The sequence below is a fragment of the Patella vulgata genome, chromosome 4 (assembly GCF_932274485.2).
Source record: "Patella vulgata chromosome 4, xgPatVulg1.2, whole genome shotgun sequence".
NCBI lineage: Eukaryota > Metazoa > Mollusca > Gastropoda > Patellidae > Patella > Patella vulgata.
In genome coordinates this window covers 3,807,352-3,824,595 of record NC_065882.2, presented here as the reverse complement: position 1 = coordinate 3,824,595, position 17,244 = coordinate 3,807,352, and the positions used below count along the sequence as shown (strand labels likewise).

Below are 17,244 nucleotides of genomic sequence, written 5' to 3'. Positions count from 1 at the left end.
CTCACTTTACAGCCGCGACAAATTTTATTAGTCATATCTTGCCTTGGTCAGGCTTATTTTAGGACTTTGTTTGCGTCTATCGATGGCTTATCCCAAGATTGATATGGTGTTAATTATTAAATATACATAATGTTAGATTTAGATAAAGAGCTAGCCATTCTTGCTATAAAAGTTCGAAATAAATAATGTAAAATGAATAATTTGAAAATTTCATTCAAATTACTCTATTGCGAGCGAAGATATTAGCCTTTGAAGATTTGACAAGACGTGTGTAATAATTTCAACCACCGTAATGGTTGTTTGAAGCTAAGTCTCGCTCCTCCATTTTAGCTAAATCAAAATATGGCTGAACTGGTCTAATCTATTTAATATCGTATAAATCCGATGCCACCGAGAGTTGATTATGGCCTGGATAAGTTAATTAATGTCTCATTAATAATTTTGATAGCATTTCAGGCCTAAAGAAAGGCCTGCAATAGGCAGATTTAGTTCTTGCATTATGTATGTTTAATAATAATAGCGAGTTTGAAGAGTATAATCTATTATGAAACAGAGCGATGAAGTTAACATTAAGCTGATAAGGTTCGTACCGTAAAGAACGGGGGGGAGGGGGGTGGGAGAGAGAGAGAGAGAGACTAACACATGGTTCAATTTATTCAATAATTCGCTTAAGAAAACCTATGGGGTTGGACAGGCGACCCTACTCCTTGTCACGTACAACCGGGGAATTGAAACCACGCCAGTTGACTCAGTGATAGACCGTATGATACAGCGCGCACGTGCTAACCATTCGGCCATCCAAACCCCCACCCTGCCTCAGTGAGATCCCGCGTTCGACCCTGATGTGGGCCGAGAAGTTCCTCTGGTTGGGTCATCCTTGCCAGTGGCACAATGCGGTGGGTCCTAGCAAGGCAAAGTCTCTATTCCTTCGGATAGTATAGACAATCAAGGGCCAAGTGTAAACTCTTGAGCGTGCACGTAAATGAAAGCATGGCAGCTAGAAATCGGTGCCCCTATTCATTATTCTAATCCAAAGAGACATAACGACCCAACTCCCTGCATGCCAATGGTACTTTCTGACCAGGAGAGTAAGGCGGTTGCTCAATTAAACATTCCGGCGTGGTTCCCCCTTGTCAGTGATGCAGGACTGAGGGCCTGACAAGGACAGCTGTCTAGTCCTTCGGATGAGACGAAAAACCGAGGTCCCGTGTATACATTGGAATGCACGTAAAAGATCCCTTGGTAGTTGGAATTCGATATAAGAGTAGGCGATAGTACCGCTGCCCGGGCAAAATTTCCCTCATAGCACACTGTATGGCGTATGCCCGTCTTCGTTAGCCCAGCATAGGAGCAGAACAGTAGGACGTTAAACCCCATTTCATTTTATTCAATTAAACATACATTATGCAAGAGCTAAATCTGCCTATTGCAGGTCTTTGATTAGGCCTGAAATGTTATCTAAATTATTAATTAGACATTAATTAACTTATCCAGACCATAATCAACTCTCGATGGCATCGCTCGTCTGTGATGTTTATTGGATTACGTTCCGATTTGCTATTCGACTTCCATTTATAATTAAATCAAAAAATGGATAATTGAGACTATCCTACCGGCTTTAGTAATGATGATCGAGGCTAGCCCCAATATTCAATCGCTACAATCTCGGTTCATAGTGGATTAATTTGACTGAAATTTTCAGCAAATTGGCTTTTCATTATCTAGATTTTAACTATTATAGTGAGAATTACCAGCTCTTTAACTAATCTCCCATAATGTATCTTTAAGCTCTGAAACGTGAACATCTGATATCACGTCTCATCTGTATGAAGTCCCGGAATGACTTCTTCCTTTCGTTGTGGATTTATCGGTTGTACGTGACAAGGAGTAAGGTCGCCTGTCCATCCTCGTGGGTTTTCCCCGGGTCCTCCGGTTTCCACCCACTGCTAAAGAACCCTGCGCGCGCGCAAGCGAATTATTGAAATAAGATTTAACCATATGTTAGTCCCGAAATGACCTAGTTTATGCCGAGTGGACGTTGAACCCCATTTCACCCCCCCCCCCTCTCTCTCTCTAATCGACGAAATCGACACCACTGACAACGCATGCCCTGTTTCAAGCACTATCCCAATCTTCATTGAATCGAGTTACTGCAATACCAACGACGTTGACAATAACTGAGTGAAAAGTTAATCTCCAAATAGTCAAGAAGGTTATTTAAAGCTAAAGCTAACTTTTCAACTTCGTGAGTTTTCTCCGAGTAATCCGCCCCACCCCCTCGACCTCGTGAGTTCTCCGAGTAATCCGTCCCACCCTCTCAACCTCTTGAGTTTTCTATTAGTAATCAGCCCCACCCCATTAACCTCGTGAGTTTTCGCCGAGTAATCCGCCCCACAGCCTCAATCTCGTGAGTTTTCTCCGAGTAATCAGCCCCAGCCCCTAAACCTCGTGAGTTCTCCGAGTAATCCGCCTCACCCCCTCAACCTCGTGAGTTCTCCGAGTAATCCACACCACACTCTCAACCTCGTGAGTTTTCTCCGAGTAATCCGCACAACCACACCCAACCCCTCAACCTCGTGAGTTTTCCCCGAGTAATCGGCCCCACCCCCTCAACCTCGTGAGTTCTCCGAGTAATCCGCCCCACCCCCTCAACTTCGTGAGTTTTCTCCGAGTAATCCGCCCCATCCGCCCAACACACCCGCCCTAAAGACCCACTGAGCGCAAGAGAATCATTCAAAATAGAATTAAGCACACCCTACCCTCTAAGCACAAATTGTATCGTATTATGTTAGTTTTAAATGTTGGCCAACTCTTTCTCTCCCTCTCTCCCTCTCTCCCTCTCCCTCTCTCTCTCTCTCTCTTCATCGTGAATTTCCGACGTCTGCCTAGTCGATCGGATGTGACGAAAAACCGAGGTCCTGTGTTTACATTGGCGTGCACGTAAAAGATCCCTTGGCAGTTCGATATAAGAATGGACCATGGTGCAAATATTTCCTTCATAACACACTGTATGACGTATTCCCGTCTTCATAAGCCCAGTTGGAGAAGAACAGTAGGGCGTTTTACCCTATTTATTCCATCTTTCTCTCTCTCTCTCTTTCTCTCTCTTTCTCTCTGTACGGAACGTTAATTGTCATTAATTTAAACAAGCAGTTGGTCGAACGACCCTTCATGAATAAAACGACCTAGTTATTCAACTTATTTACGCTGTTTGTTTATTGAGTAAAATCAAAATTAGTGAGTAATTTGTTTTAAAAAATAGAAAAAAATAACAATCCACAAAGCCAGAACTTTCTTATCCTTTTTCTACTTTAATAATTTTCTTTACGTTTTTCTTGACTTTGTTTACAATTACCATAATATTCATTTTGCTTGAAAGAACACTGGAAAGTCATTGAACAAGATGAATTATTCATAACCAGGGAAAAGAGAAATATTGATTGTTTAAATTTATCAATATAAACAAACTAAATTTCAATACTTTATTTTAGCTAAGGGCAATTTTATTTACTTTCTTTAAACAGCAGCGTTTATAGTTAGTTAGAATATAGCCCTCTACTTGAGAGTCACCTCTTATTGTGAAGCTTTATCGGCTCATGGCCAGTTAGCGACACGTTCTATAGTAGAATGCACGAGACACAATTTAAGAAATTTTAACAGGGAGAGAGGGAGACATGCGGCTTTATAAACGTTCTTGTGTTATGATTAATTAACGTATTGACATTCAAGTTTAGCAACATTCTGTGCAATTTTTTGACTGGTTTAGAATTCTGAAAAGTGTTGGGTTTTTTTTTAAGTCCGATATTGTAATGGTTAAATTGACACAGGACGCGATTGCAGCTTTGCACTTTTAGCACCTAATACTTCTAGTGTTATTCTGCTGGAATCGTTTGTTCCAGGAACCAGCTTAAAACGGATACATATTCTCATAAAAGGTAAGGAGTATCTATAGTTGTTTAAATTATCCCCTACGTAATAGATTTATATTCATGATGTCTAAGGTTATAACACGAATATATGTTTGCTAATTTTTTAAATTATCTCTTACTATTTTTGGCGGACTAAAATGTCTTACAAATGAACTTCAGATGAAGAAATTTTAGATATTTTAATGACAGAGTTAAAAATACAGCAATTTTTAAATATTCTATTCTTTATCCGTATATTTCTAAAAGTATAATCATGTTTATTTGTTAATACTATTCAAGAGTGTTCTTAAGAATGTGAGAAAACGTTAATGAAGACAAACGATAATGTTCACATTTGAAAAAAAACCAAAACAACCTTTCTCTTTTAGTTCAATTATACTTTTTGAGTTTTAATTTATGTGGCACTGCCTACTTGAATTCCATACATTTCTGCTATAAAAACTAATAACGGGATCATATGCAATTCGTTAAGTCTATTTCAACACGTGTTATTGGTGTGGTATGGATATTTCACCGGACTTTCCATGGTCCCGAGTACACACTATTAGTAGCATTGTACAAGTTGAATAAATATATATTTAAAACCCATTGCTGGTATACAAACATTAGGAATATACGTTGAAGGGGCGACTCAAGTACATATGGTTATCGTAAGCATATAGCAATTTGTTGAACGTTAACATATGGCACGAAGGGTTCTCGCTATGTTATCTAGGGGGAGGCACCTTTAATACAAAATGGATGATATGCAATATCTTCTCGTCTCCATGTCCCATTTCGTTGATAATATCATTAGTACAATTAAAGAAATATCTCTACTTAAATGCATAGTAAACTTTATACAATTAGGATCATAGAAGGCTAATGTCTTGCAGGTTCGTTAGAAAAGGTTAAATTGTTATCTTGATGTTTGGGTATTTACCCCTGATGATAACAGTCTAGCGTATGTAGGTATATTATATATATACACACCGGTGAATAATATACCCTGACAAGGGAGTCGTATATTTAACAATTTATAATTTATAATACATGTATACTGATGGCATAGGTAATACTATATGAAATGAAATGGGGTTTAATGTCCTACTGTTCTACCCCTACTGGGTTAATTTCAAATATAGAAATACCAACACTACGAATACAGGTGAAGTGTTCTGTGGTAAATGAAATGAAATGAGGTTTAACGTCCTACTGTTCTGCTTCGACTGGGCTAATGAAGACGGGCATACGCCATACAGTGTGCTATGAGGGAAATTTTGCCTGGGTAGCGGCACTATGGCTTACTCTTATATCGAATTCCAACTGCCAAGGGATCTTTTACGTGCATGCCAATGTATACACGGGACCTCTTGGTTTCGTGCCAACCGAACGACTAGACAGCTTTCCTTGTCAGCCCCTCCGTCCTGCATCACTGACAAGGGAGAACCACGCCGGCAAATCCCGTTGGACTTTCTCGACCAATGCAGGGAACGAAGACCCGACCTCCAGGCTAGCAAGCCGGCGTCTTACTAACCTAGCCACCGTGGCTCCGGTATTACTATAAGTATATGCTATGTTTAACTGATATTTTTCAGTATGTATGAAATACTTTAGATAAAAAAACAATAACAAAAATGTAGTCGCTATGAGATACGGTATCCAGTCTCCCAAAAGAAGTAATCACACCCTTGCGAACGACACTGGAAGGTAAAGACAACGATGACGTTACTGATTAATGTTTTCAAATAAGCTAAAATTAAAAAAAATATTCGCCTAATAGCAAACTGAATGGCGTTTGCCTGACTTCATTATTGGAGTCGTAGAAGAACAAGAGGACCTTGAAACCTATCTGATTCCATTTCATTTCCGTGGTATTTGGAATTCGAAGAAGGATGAACGAAAACAACAATCTAGGGGACAAACTCTCCTCCTGAGTACCCACAACTATAGTATACTCTTCAAAAAAAATAGGGGATATTGAAATGCAAATACCTATGCAGGTTGTGATATGATAAATAGTTATGGACACTTGACATGCTTTGAGAGTATGTTCACAGATGAAGAACTTATCGAACCAACAGAACCACTGAGTTGCACATGCGACTCGCAATAGCGCCATACACGTAGGAGGGTTCATTGTCAAATTTGACACTTCAAGGAAGGGTTAATGAAAACTGCCGCGTGCTGATTTACCTATCCATGTTTGCTTTCCTATCGGTTCTTGCATAAGATTTACTGTTTAGCATATCTTTGCTTTAGTGTGTTACGTTTAATTTGATCATTGGTAGGCAATTGGCCTATTATTAATATACACTGGTTACCTCTAATAAAAACAGCAGTGCATTTCCGCAGTTTTGTATTGTTTCAGAATATCCCCTACATTTTTTGAAGAGTAAATATAAAATCATGACAGAATCATCGTGCCTTCAATATAATGTTGTCATACTTTGTTATCACGCAAATTCGCCATTTTGTTCTTTTTTTTTAATTTGAATTAAAGAAAAACTTTTATGATTTGATAAAACTTTGATAAAACTATCAACAAAAAGAACTATTTATAGGAGAGCTGTTGGTGGGGTTTACTTGGTAACAAATGTTGTTGAAATATTAAATAGGTAAATAATTTCCAATTGTTCCATTTCGTGATTCACATACTTTAATCGCTCATCGCGATTAACATCTTTCGGGTGATTGTGCTTATTGAAGGCGTGGATAATGTGCTTTTATTGAGATGACGTCAAACACTCCTTATTATAGAGAATTGTATAATATTGAGACAGCATACTTCAATGAATCAAGGTCTTAAAATAGCCCGTATATTACGAAGCCGCCCCTACTTCTGGAAACCCCTACATTTATCTCTCAATCTTTAATGAAATAGTCAATCCTTGGTGTTCTTTATGGGTTGTTTAATAAATATGCATATTCAAAAAAGCATTTTAAAATTTCTTAATAATTGTCATTTCTGTGGATTGGTATATTGGGAGACATTTTGGTATGACCATGGTCCGCAATATACTATTACTGTCCGGGTTGCCTGTCCAACCTCTTGGGTTTTCTGTGAATTGGCAGACATCTAGGTATAACCATGGTCCGCAATATACTATTACTCTATTACTGTATTACTGTCCGGGGGTTAAGTGGGTAAGACGCTGACTCGCTAGTCTGGAGGTCGGGTGTTCGATCCCTGCATTGGCCGAGAAAGTTCACCAAGATTTTCCGGCGTGATTCCCCCTTTGCAGTGATGCAGGACGGAGGGCCTTACAAGGACAGCTGTCTAGTCATTCGGATGATACGAAAAACCGAGGTCCCGTGTACACATTGGCGTGCACGTAAATGATCCCTTGACAATTGGAATTCGATATAAAAGTAGGCCGTAGTGCCGCTGTCCGGGCAAATTTTCCCTCATAGCACACTGTATGGCGTATGCCCGTCTTCATTAGCCCAGTTCGGAGCAAAACAGTAGGACGTTAAACCCCATTTCATTTCATTACTATTACTGTCCATGGTCCATTGAAATAGTGTCGGGTTCCTGGGTGATCGCTATGGCAATTGCAATGCTATTTGACGCCAAAGTTCTGACTTGTTGACCTGTGGGACCAATCAGACTTGCATCATGATCTCCCGACATTTTTTTTATAGTTGTTTTGGACCATTATGTTATCTCGCTAGCTTCTTCCGACTTTGTTTCTAGTAAAACAAACCACAAAAAACATTTTTAGCTTTGTGAAATTCTCAGATAACTAAGAAGTGATATGACCTGTTCTAGAAAATGTAAGCAGGCCTGAAATTTTATCTAAATTATTAATTAGACATTAATTAACCTATCCAGACCATAATCAACTCTAGATGGCATCTCTAGCCTGCGATCTTTAGTGGATTATGAGCATAACTTTCCTTCACGATTTAACGATTAAATGGATAATCGAGACTATGCTGTTTATCGTACTGACTTTAGTAATAATGATCGAGGCTAGGCGGAAATTTCAATTGCATAGTTCTCGGTTCATAGTGGATCAATTTGAATGAAATTTTCAGCAAATTGCCTTTACATTATCTAGTTTTTAACTATTATAGTGAGAACTGCCAACTCGTTATCGAATCTCCCAAAATGTATCTTTAGTTGTAACTAATTTGCACAAGAGAGAGAGAGAGAGAGAGAGAGAGAGAGAGAGAGGGAGATGGGGTTTAACGTGGACTCGACACAAACTAGGTCATTTCGGGACTAACATATGGTTTAATTTTATTTACATAATTCGCTTGCGCGTAGGGGTCTTTAGCAGTGGGAGGAAACCGGAGGACCCGGAGAAAACCCACGAGGTTGGACAGGCGACCCTACTCCTTGTCACGTACAACCGGGGATTCGAAACCACGCTAGTCGACTCAATGACAGACTTTCTGATACAGCGCGCGCACGCTAACCATTCAGCCATCCAACCCCCCCTAATTTGCACAAACCGGAGCTACTACTCTTATTGCGCAGTTGGTCACTGGCAGAGTTTCCAGAATTCTAAATAGCTCTAGCCCACAGTTTCCCCAGGACTATCTCACTAATCACTAAATACTATTTATCTTTAAGTGATGACGATTTCTTTAATGTCATGCGCACTCACTATATACACAAATCGTATAAATACACCCAATGTATGAATAAATATGCCCCGCACAAATTGCCCATTTTTCTTAGCAGTTTTTATGCGGATCTGATACTTCATATGGTTAATAGGAAACAGGTGATCTTTAATACATAGGGCAAGTAGCTTCATATTATTTCCAAATGGTGCACAGATTCGGTGTTACTGGATCTCATTATAACATCAATACGAAACTAAGAAGCCTTTTTTTATTTATTCTGTTTTCTGTAAGGGGATATACAGTTACATGTTTGGGTCAATCATCTAAACCAGTGCAGGGGTTCGAAGTTACTGGATCTTAATTTAAAAAAACATAGAATACATATTATATATATTCACTGGATCTTAATTTAAAAACATATAGACTACATATATATATATATATTCTTTATCTGTACAGTTTCCAATAAAATTATTTAATACAATTATAAGAAAAGGGAATGTTAGGATATTGCCAGCTGGGCTGGACGAGTTAACAGGTTAACTAGTTAACTTTTTTAAAACTAGTTAAATAAAATTTCAAGTTTTAACAAGGAAATCTAACTCTTTGTGTGTGTGTGTGGGTGTGGGTGTGGGGGGTGGATGGCCGAATGGTTAGCACGTGCGCGTTGTATCATAAGACCTGTCATTGAGTCTACTGGCGTGGTTTCGAATCCCCGGTTGTACGTGACAAGGGGTGGGGTCGTCTGTCCAACCTCGTGGGTTTTCTCCGGTTTCCTCCCACTACAAAAGACCCCTACGCGCAAGCGAATTATAGAAATTAAATTGAACCATGCGTTAGTCCCGAAATGAGTGGACGCTAAACCCCATCTCTCTCTCTCTCCTCTCTCTCTCTCTTTATGCAAAGAAACTGCATCTGCAATCGTTTTCTTGTATGAAAATAGTAAAGATGATGATAAATATTGGACAATTCTCATGTTGGATAAACATGAATATTTGTCATTACTTGTAAGCGTATTTCCTATGTGTTTCTGTTCTATTGTAATTTTGACTTTTTAACTGTTTTAACAGGTTAACTCGTTAATTATAACTAGTTAACTCGTTAATTGTAACTCGTTAATTGTAACTAGTTAACTCGTTAATTGTAACTAGTTAACTCGTTAAGTGTAACTAGTTCAAACTCGTTAATTGTTCAACTAGTTAACTCGTTAATTGTAACTAGTTAACTAGTTAATTGTAACTAGTTAACTCGTTAATTGTTTAACTAGTTAACTCGTTAATTTTAACTAGTTGACTCGGTAATTTTAACTAGTTAACTCGGTAATTGTTTAACTTGTTAGCTCAGTAATATTAACTAGTTAATTCATTAATTGTTAACTAGTTAACTCGTTCATTTTATTTTTTGAACAAGTTAACTCCTCCTATTGTATTTTTGACTTTTTAACTCGCTACTTCTTTACTAGTTAACTAGTTAATTCTTTAACTAGTTAAGCTAAAATTTTAACTCCGCCAAGCCCTGATTTCCAGATAAATAGCTATTCTCGTTTAAAGATACATTGGAAATTCTCACTATCATAGTTAAAAACTAGATAATGTAAACGTAATTTGCTAAAAATTTCATTCAAATTGATCCACTATGAACCGAGAACTAAGCAGTTGAAATTTCCGGCTAGCCTTGATCATCATTACTAAGGTCAGTAGATAAACAGCATAGTCTCGATTATCCATTTAATCGTTAAATCGTGAAGGAAAGTTATGCAGTAAATCGGCTCATAATCCACTAAAGATCACAGGCTAGCGATGCTATCTAGAGTTGATTATGGTCTTGATAGGTTAATTAATGTCTAATTAATAATTTAAGTAACATTTCAGGCCTAAAGAAAGACCTGCAATAGACATATTTAGCTCTTGCATAATGTATGTTTAAATTACAATGACATCATTATTAATGTGACGTCATAATGTATGTCTTGCATAATATATGTTTAAGGCTATACCAACTCGTTTTTTAGTTCTTGGAGTCTTGACAAATAAATAATCCATTCAATGCATGTGTGTGATGTTTTGTTACAATTTTAACAAGATTTGTTTAAAGGAATTAAAAGGGTTTGTTTCCAGGAATTAAAAGGGTTTGTTTCAAGGAACTAGAAAGATTTCTTTCAAGGAACTAATAGGATTTGTTTATAAAAACTAAAACAATTTGTTTTAAGGAACTAAAAAGATTTGTTTCAAGGAACTAAAAAGATTTGTTTCAAGGAACTGATAGGATTTGTTTATAGGAATTAAAGGAATTAAAATGATGTGTTTATAGGAATTAAAATGATTGGTTCCATTCGTCTTTGCCCTAGAAAAAAAGGCTTTTTCTGAAATAGTTCACAAAGAAGGAAAAAATAAATAACACAGTTTTAATTGTGCTAATAAATGTATATCGGGCCTCAGTGAGATACCGGGTTCGACCACAATGTTGGCCGAGAGAGTGAGAGAGAGAGAGAGAGAGACAGAGAGAGAGAGAGATAGAGAGAGAGAGAGATGGGGTTTAACGTCCACTCGACTCAAACTAGGTCATTTCTGGACTAACACATGGTTCAATTTTATTTCAATAATTCGCTTGCGCGTAGGGGTCTTTAGCAGTGGGAAGAAACCGGAGGACCCGGAGAAAACCCACGAGGTTGGACAGGGGGCCTACTCCTTGTCACGTACAACCAGGGATTCGAAACCACGCCAGTTGACTCAATGACAGGTCTAATGATACAGCGTGCACGTGCTAACTATTCGGCCATCCACCCCCCCTGATGTAGAGCTATTTTGAAATTAAATATTTATGAATCCAGTGCATTCCTCAATAATTTTGTTTTTTAAAAAAAAAGTTTACAAAATATGAAATTTAATCTTTTGTACGTCAGATTATCCTTAATTGCATCATATACTATTCAAAAAAAGTAGGGGATATTTGATTTTTAAGTGTTATTAAAGTCACCTAATGAAACTGACGAAGAAACAAATGACAAAATGAAATGAAGTTCACATTCATCGATTTATTCCAAATGATCGTTAGACTAAGTAAGGCACAGACTGACCATTATAAGGGTAAAATGATACCCGGGGTCAAACAGCAAAGTTACCACAGCATCACAACCAAGTCAGTAACGGGTAAATCCTCCTCTGTTTGCCAAACAAGCATTGATCCGACGTGGCATACTCCTAATGAGACGTCTACGGTCATTTTGGTCCAGATTGTCCCATTCCTGTTGCAACGCAGCAGCAAGTTCTTGGACATTGGCAAGACGTTGTTGACGTTGACGTAACCTCTGTCCAAGCATGTCCCAGACATGCTCGATGGGGGAGAGGTCGGGACTCAGTGCTTGCCAAGGTAATGTGGTGATGTTCTGTTGTTGGAGGTAACCTGTAACGATCCTGGCCCTGTGACAACTTGCGTTGTCATCCTGGAAGATGAAACGGCGGCCATGACGTCGTGCGAACGGCACAACATGGACTGCCAAGATGTTGTCCCGGTAGTACTGGCCTGTAACACGCCCTGCAACAACATGTAAAGCCGTTCTTCCAGCAACAGTGATGCCTCCCCACACCATAACAGAACCACCCCCAAATCGATCATGTCTGATGACGTTAACGTCTTGGAAGCGCTCGTTTCGACGACGCCACACCCTCCTACGTCTGTCCAAAAAATCAACAGTGAACCTTGACTCATCTGAAAACATCACATTGCTCCAGCGTCGATGATCCCAGTGTTGACGATCCCTACACCAACGACGTCTTGCCTGAATGTGATGATCTCTCAAACAAGGGATCACGCGAGGACGTCGGGCGCGAAGGTGACCCCTATGCAGTCGATTCCGAATCGTCTGGCCACTCACTCTCACACCAGTGTCTGTTTGAAGACGAGCGCTGATCTGATTTGCTGTGATGACACGATTTCTCAAGGCCAAGGTACGGATAAATCGATCCTGGGCTTGAGTTGTCGCCCTTGGTCGACCTGAGCGTGGTCTGTCCTGTACAGATTGTGTATCACGGTATCTGGACCATAGCCTGCTTATGACAGACTGAGAAACATTCATCGTCCGCGCCACAACCGCCTGTGTTGTGCCGATCTGTAGCATGCCAAGGGCACGTAACCTTTCATTTTGGGTAAGCCGACGCATATCAAAATTTGTTTTCTGGTCACGAAAACAATTAAACTGATGTTTCCACCCTGGAATTCAATGCCACAATGACTGTAACATTCAAAGTCAGAGTCGTGCAAATCTTGGGATGGACCCCCATGATGATCCCAAGCATCACCTGCATTCCATGCGGTAGCTATTGGTGCGTTTGGGCGTCACATGTAACTGGAAATGTTTCTTCTGTTAGGTTCTATAGTGACTTTTTTCGTAGTCATTTGCATATTTTAGTATTATGCCCCCAAAATCAAATATCCCCTACTTTTTTTGAATAGTATATAATATTTATAATTATAGACTCATACAGATCATTGTTGTCAAGAAGATATTTTAAAATTAATGTACTTTATGCTTTATTTAATAAATCATTTAAAAAAAGAATAACCAAGGTTAAAAAATATCCTTGCATATATAAACATAATAACTCATAAATTATGTGAAATACCTTTGGGAACGTATCTCTTTCATCATAGAGGTCGAATTTCACATCTTAATGCAATTTTCAACAAATAAATACCGGTAAAAAAATAAAGAAATTTAACTTCTGGTATGTAAGATAAGGTTAATATGGGAGTCTTTACACACATACCAAATAGAATTCATTTCACTAGTATTTAGAAATTGAACTTGAAATACACAGACCACGCTTCTGTGTTATACACAGGACACGCTTCTGTGGAGTACGATTACATTTTATTACTGAGCGACGTTTCGACTAGGTAAAGGCTTCTCTACAGAAGAGTAGTTGACACATCGCTCAGAAATACAATTATAGACTTGCATTTCATAGAATGGTCTACTATGTATAACATAGAATAGTGTCCTGTGTATAACATTGAATTGTGTCCTGTGTGTAACATAGACTTGTGTCCTGTGTATTACATAAATTGTGTTCTGTGTATAACATAGATTTGTGTCCTGTGTATAACATAGATTTGTGTCCTGTGTATAACATAGAATAGCGTCTGGTGTATAACATATAAGGGTGCCCTGTGTATAACATAGAATAGTGTCATGTGTGTGTGTGTGTGTGTGTGTGTATATGACATAGAATAGTGTCCTCTGCATAACATTGAATTCTGTCCTGTGTATAAGATAGAATTGTTCCTGTTTATGACATGGAATGGTGTCCTGTGTATAACATAGACTTGTGTCCTGTGTATAACATAGAATAGTTTCCTGTGTATAACATAAAATAGTGTCCTGTGTATAACATAAATTATGCCATGTGTAGAACATAGAATTGTGTCCCATGTATAACATATAACTAATATCTTCTATTTTATTCTAGTCGGCCCTTTGAAATGTTTGTCAAGAATAACAATTATGACTTTCCATTATGGGGATTTACTCATGTGACTAGTTAAGATTTTGCTCCACAATTTTGCTGACTTGGTGAACTAGACTTTGTAACTGTTAGGTGCCGATTACGATATATATTATATTTATCTATAAATTATTATCACGGTTACATTCATCATTACATATAAACATTGATAAGCGTAAAAAAATTTTATACGGTATAAATTAACACCTTACGTTCATCACATGACAACCACAAGTTGCTTACGTCATGTAAACAAGTTATAAGGGGGTTAGCCCACATGATTTAAATGAGTCAACTGGCGTGGTTTCAAATCACCAGTTGTATGTGACAAGGAGTAGGGTCGCCTGTCCAACCTCGTGGGTTTGCTACGGGTCCCCCGGTTTCCTTCCACTGCTAAAGACCCCTACGCGCAAGCGAATTATTGAAATAAAATTAAACCATATGTTAGTTCCGAATTGACCTAGTTTGTGTCGAGTGGACGTTAAACCCCACCTCTCTCTCTCTCTCTCTCTCTCTCTCTCTTCAAAATGTATGTTGTGATTTGCTATTTTATCTGCGGTTGGCTTGGTATGAACTTGAATATACACGCCTGTCATCTTTCGAGTCGAATGACCAAGTTGAGTCTGGGATAAATTTAGTGTTTATTTGTTAACCCACGTGCTAAACACTGAACCAGAGTGAAAGACCGCTCATAGAATAGTGTAGCTAAACAGGCAGACACTAAAATGAATTCTTACGGTTCATACCTGGATACGTTCTTTCAAAGGTAAATAAATACACAACGTCAGCTTACCCAAGTGAGACATGTACGTATTGTATTGACACTATCCACTATGGAAGACTAAAAAGCTCTGTATTCAATATTCTTAATTCCTATTTCTTAATTCATCCTCCTCAATTCTTATTTCTTCATTTTTTGTAGTATTTCGACATCTGTACACTAAAATTGACATTTGTATCTTAAAATCAATATTTGTTTTATAGATCAAATATTTGTCATATCATAAGAGAAATAAGAGAGAGAGAGAGAGAGAGAGAGAGAGAGAGAGAGAGAAATGGGGTTTAACGTCCACTCAACACAAACTAGGTCATTTCGGGACAAACATATGGTTTAATTTTATTTCAATAATTCGCTTGCGCTTAGGGGTCTTTAGCAGTGGTAGAAAACCGGAGGACCCGGAGAAAACCCACGAGGTTGGACAGTCGACCCTACTCCTTGTCACGTACAACCGGGGACTCGAAACTACGCCAGTCGACTCAATGACAGACTTTATGATACAGCGCGCGCACGCTAACCATTCAGCCATCCAACCCCCGTGCAGAAATAAGAACTAAGGACTATGAAGTAAGAACTAAGAACACTGAATAAAGAACTGTTTTGTCTTCCATAACCCGCTATTTGGTTCAAGATTCTAAATACTATATATATTTATATATTTATATATATATATAGTAACCACCGGTGTACTAAAGTGCGATTAATTGCATTCATTCCTTCTTCTATGTTTTACAAATCAGTGGAGCCACGGTGGCTCAGCGGGTAACTTGTAACCAAAACAAAATAGATATATTATTAATGCTATATCAACCGAAAAATATGCTTTTATTTAAATGAAGGTGTATGTATGGGTGGGTGTATGTATGTATGTATATAATTATATGTACAACTTTTAAACTGTAAATATCTTGTGAGATTATTCTAGTAGAATAAAAATAAATCATATATTATGTATATTTGGTGAATAAATATATCTAGAAGGGAAAAAAAGACGGCGGCTCGCTAACCTGGAGGTCCTATCTTCGATCCCTGCGTTGGCCGAGAAACTCCATCGAGATTGTCCGTAGTGGTGCAGGACTGAGGGCCTGACAAGGGTCAGTGTATAGTCGTTCGGATGGGACGAAAAACCGAGGTCCCGTGTACACATTGGAGTGCACTTAAAAGATCCCTTGGCAGTTGGAATTCGATATAACGTAGTAGGCCGTAATGCAGCTGTCCGGGCAAATTTTCCTCCACAGTGGGAGCAGAGCAGTAGGACGTTAATTGTAACTCGTTAATTGTAACTAGTTAACTCGTTAATTGTAACTAGTTAACTCGTTAAGTGTAACTAGTTCAAACTCGTTAATTGTTCAACTAGTTAACTCGTTAATTGTAACTAGTTAACTAGTTAATTGTAACTAGTTAACTCGTTAATTGTTTAACTAGTTAACTCGTTAATTTTAACTAGTTGACTCGGTAATTTTAACTAGTTAACTCGGTAATTGTTTAACTTGTTAGCTCAGTAATATTAACTAGTTAATTCATTAATTGTTAACTAGTTAACTCGTTCATTTTATTTTTTGAACAAGTTAACTCCTCCTATTGTATTTTTGACTTTTTAACTCGCTACTTCTTTACTAGTTAACTAGTTAATTCTTTAACTAGTTAAGCTAAAATTTTAACTCCGCCAAGCCCTGATTTCCAGATAAATAGCTATTCTCGTTTAAAGATACATTGGAAATTCTCACTATCATAGTTAAAAACTAGATAATGTAAACGTAATTTGCTAAAAATTTCATTCAAATTGATCCACTATGAACCGAGAACTAAGCAGTTGAAATTTCCGGCTAGCCTTGATCATCATTACTAAGGTCAGTAGATAAACAGCATAGTCTCGATTATCCATTTAATCGTTAAATCGTGAAGGAAAGTTATGCAGTAAATCGGCTCATAATCCACTAAAGATCACAGGCTAGCGATGCTATCTAGAGTTGATTATGGTCTTGATAGGTTAATTAATGTCTAATTAATAATTTAAGTAACATTTCAGGCCTAAAGAAAGACCTGCAATAGACATATTTAGCTCTTGCATAATGTATGTTTAAATTACAATGACATCATTATTAATGTGACGTCATAATGTATGTCTTGCATAATATATGTTTAAGGCTATACCAACTCGTTTTTTAGTTCTTGGAGTCTTGACAAATAAATAATCCATTCAATGCATGTGTGTGATGTTTTGTTACAATTTTAACAAGATTTGTTTAAAGGAATTAAAAGGGTTTGTTTCCAGGAATTAAAAGGGTTTGTTTCAAGGAACTAGAAAGATTTCTTTCAAGGAACTAATAGGATTTGTTTATAAAAACTAAAACAATTTGTTTTAAGGAACTAAAAAGATTTGTTTCAAGGAACTAAAAAGATTTGTTTCAAGGAACTGATAGGATTTGTTTATAGGAATTAAAGGAATTAAAATGATGTGTTTATAGGAATTAAA

At 37.8% G+C, this 17,244-nt stretch overlaps 1 protein-coding gene across 1 annotated transcript in view; it reads left to right on the top strand.

The window, feature by feature from the left end:
* The first annotated feature begins 3,655 nt into the window (after window positions 1–3,655).
* Window positions 3,656–17,244, top strand: part of LOC126819722 (uncharacterized) — a 94,839-nt gene continuing 81,250 nt past the window's right edge. Inside the window, exon 1 of the mRNA XM_050547928.2 lies at window positions 3,656–3,935. The gene's annotated coding sequence lies outside the window, so the exon portion shown is untranslated. The remainder of the gene's footprint in view (window positions 3,936–17,244) is intronic.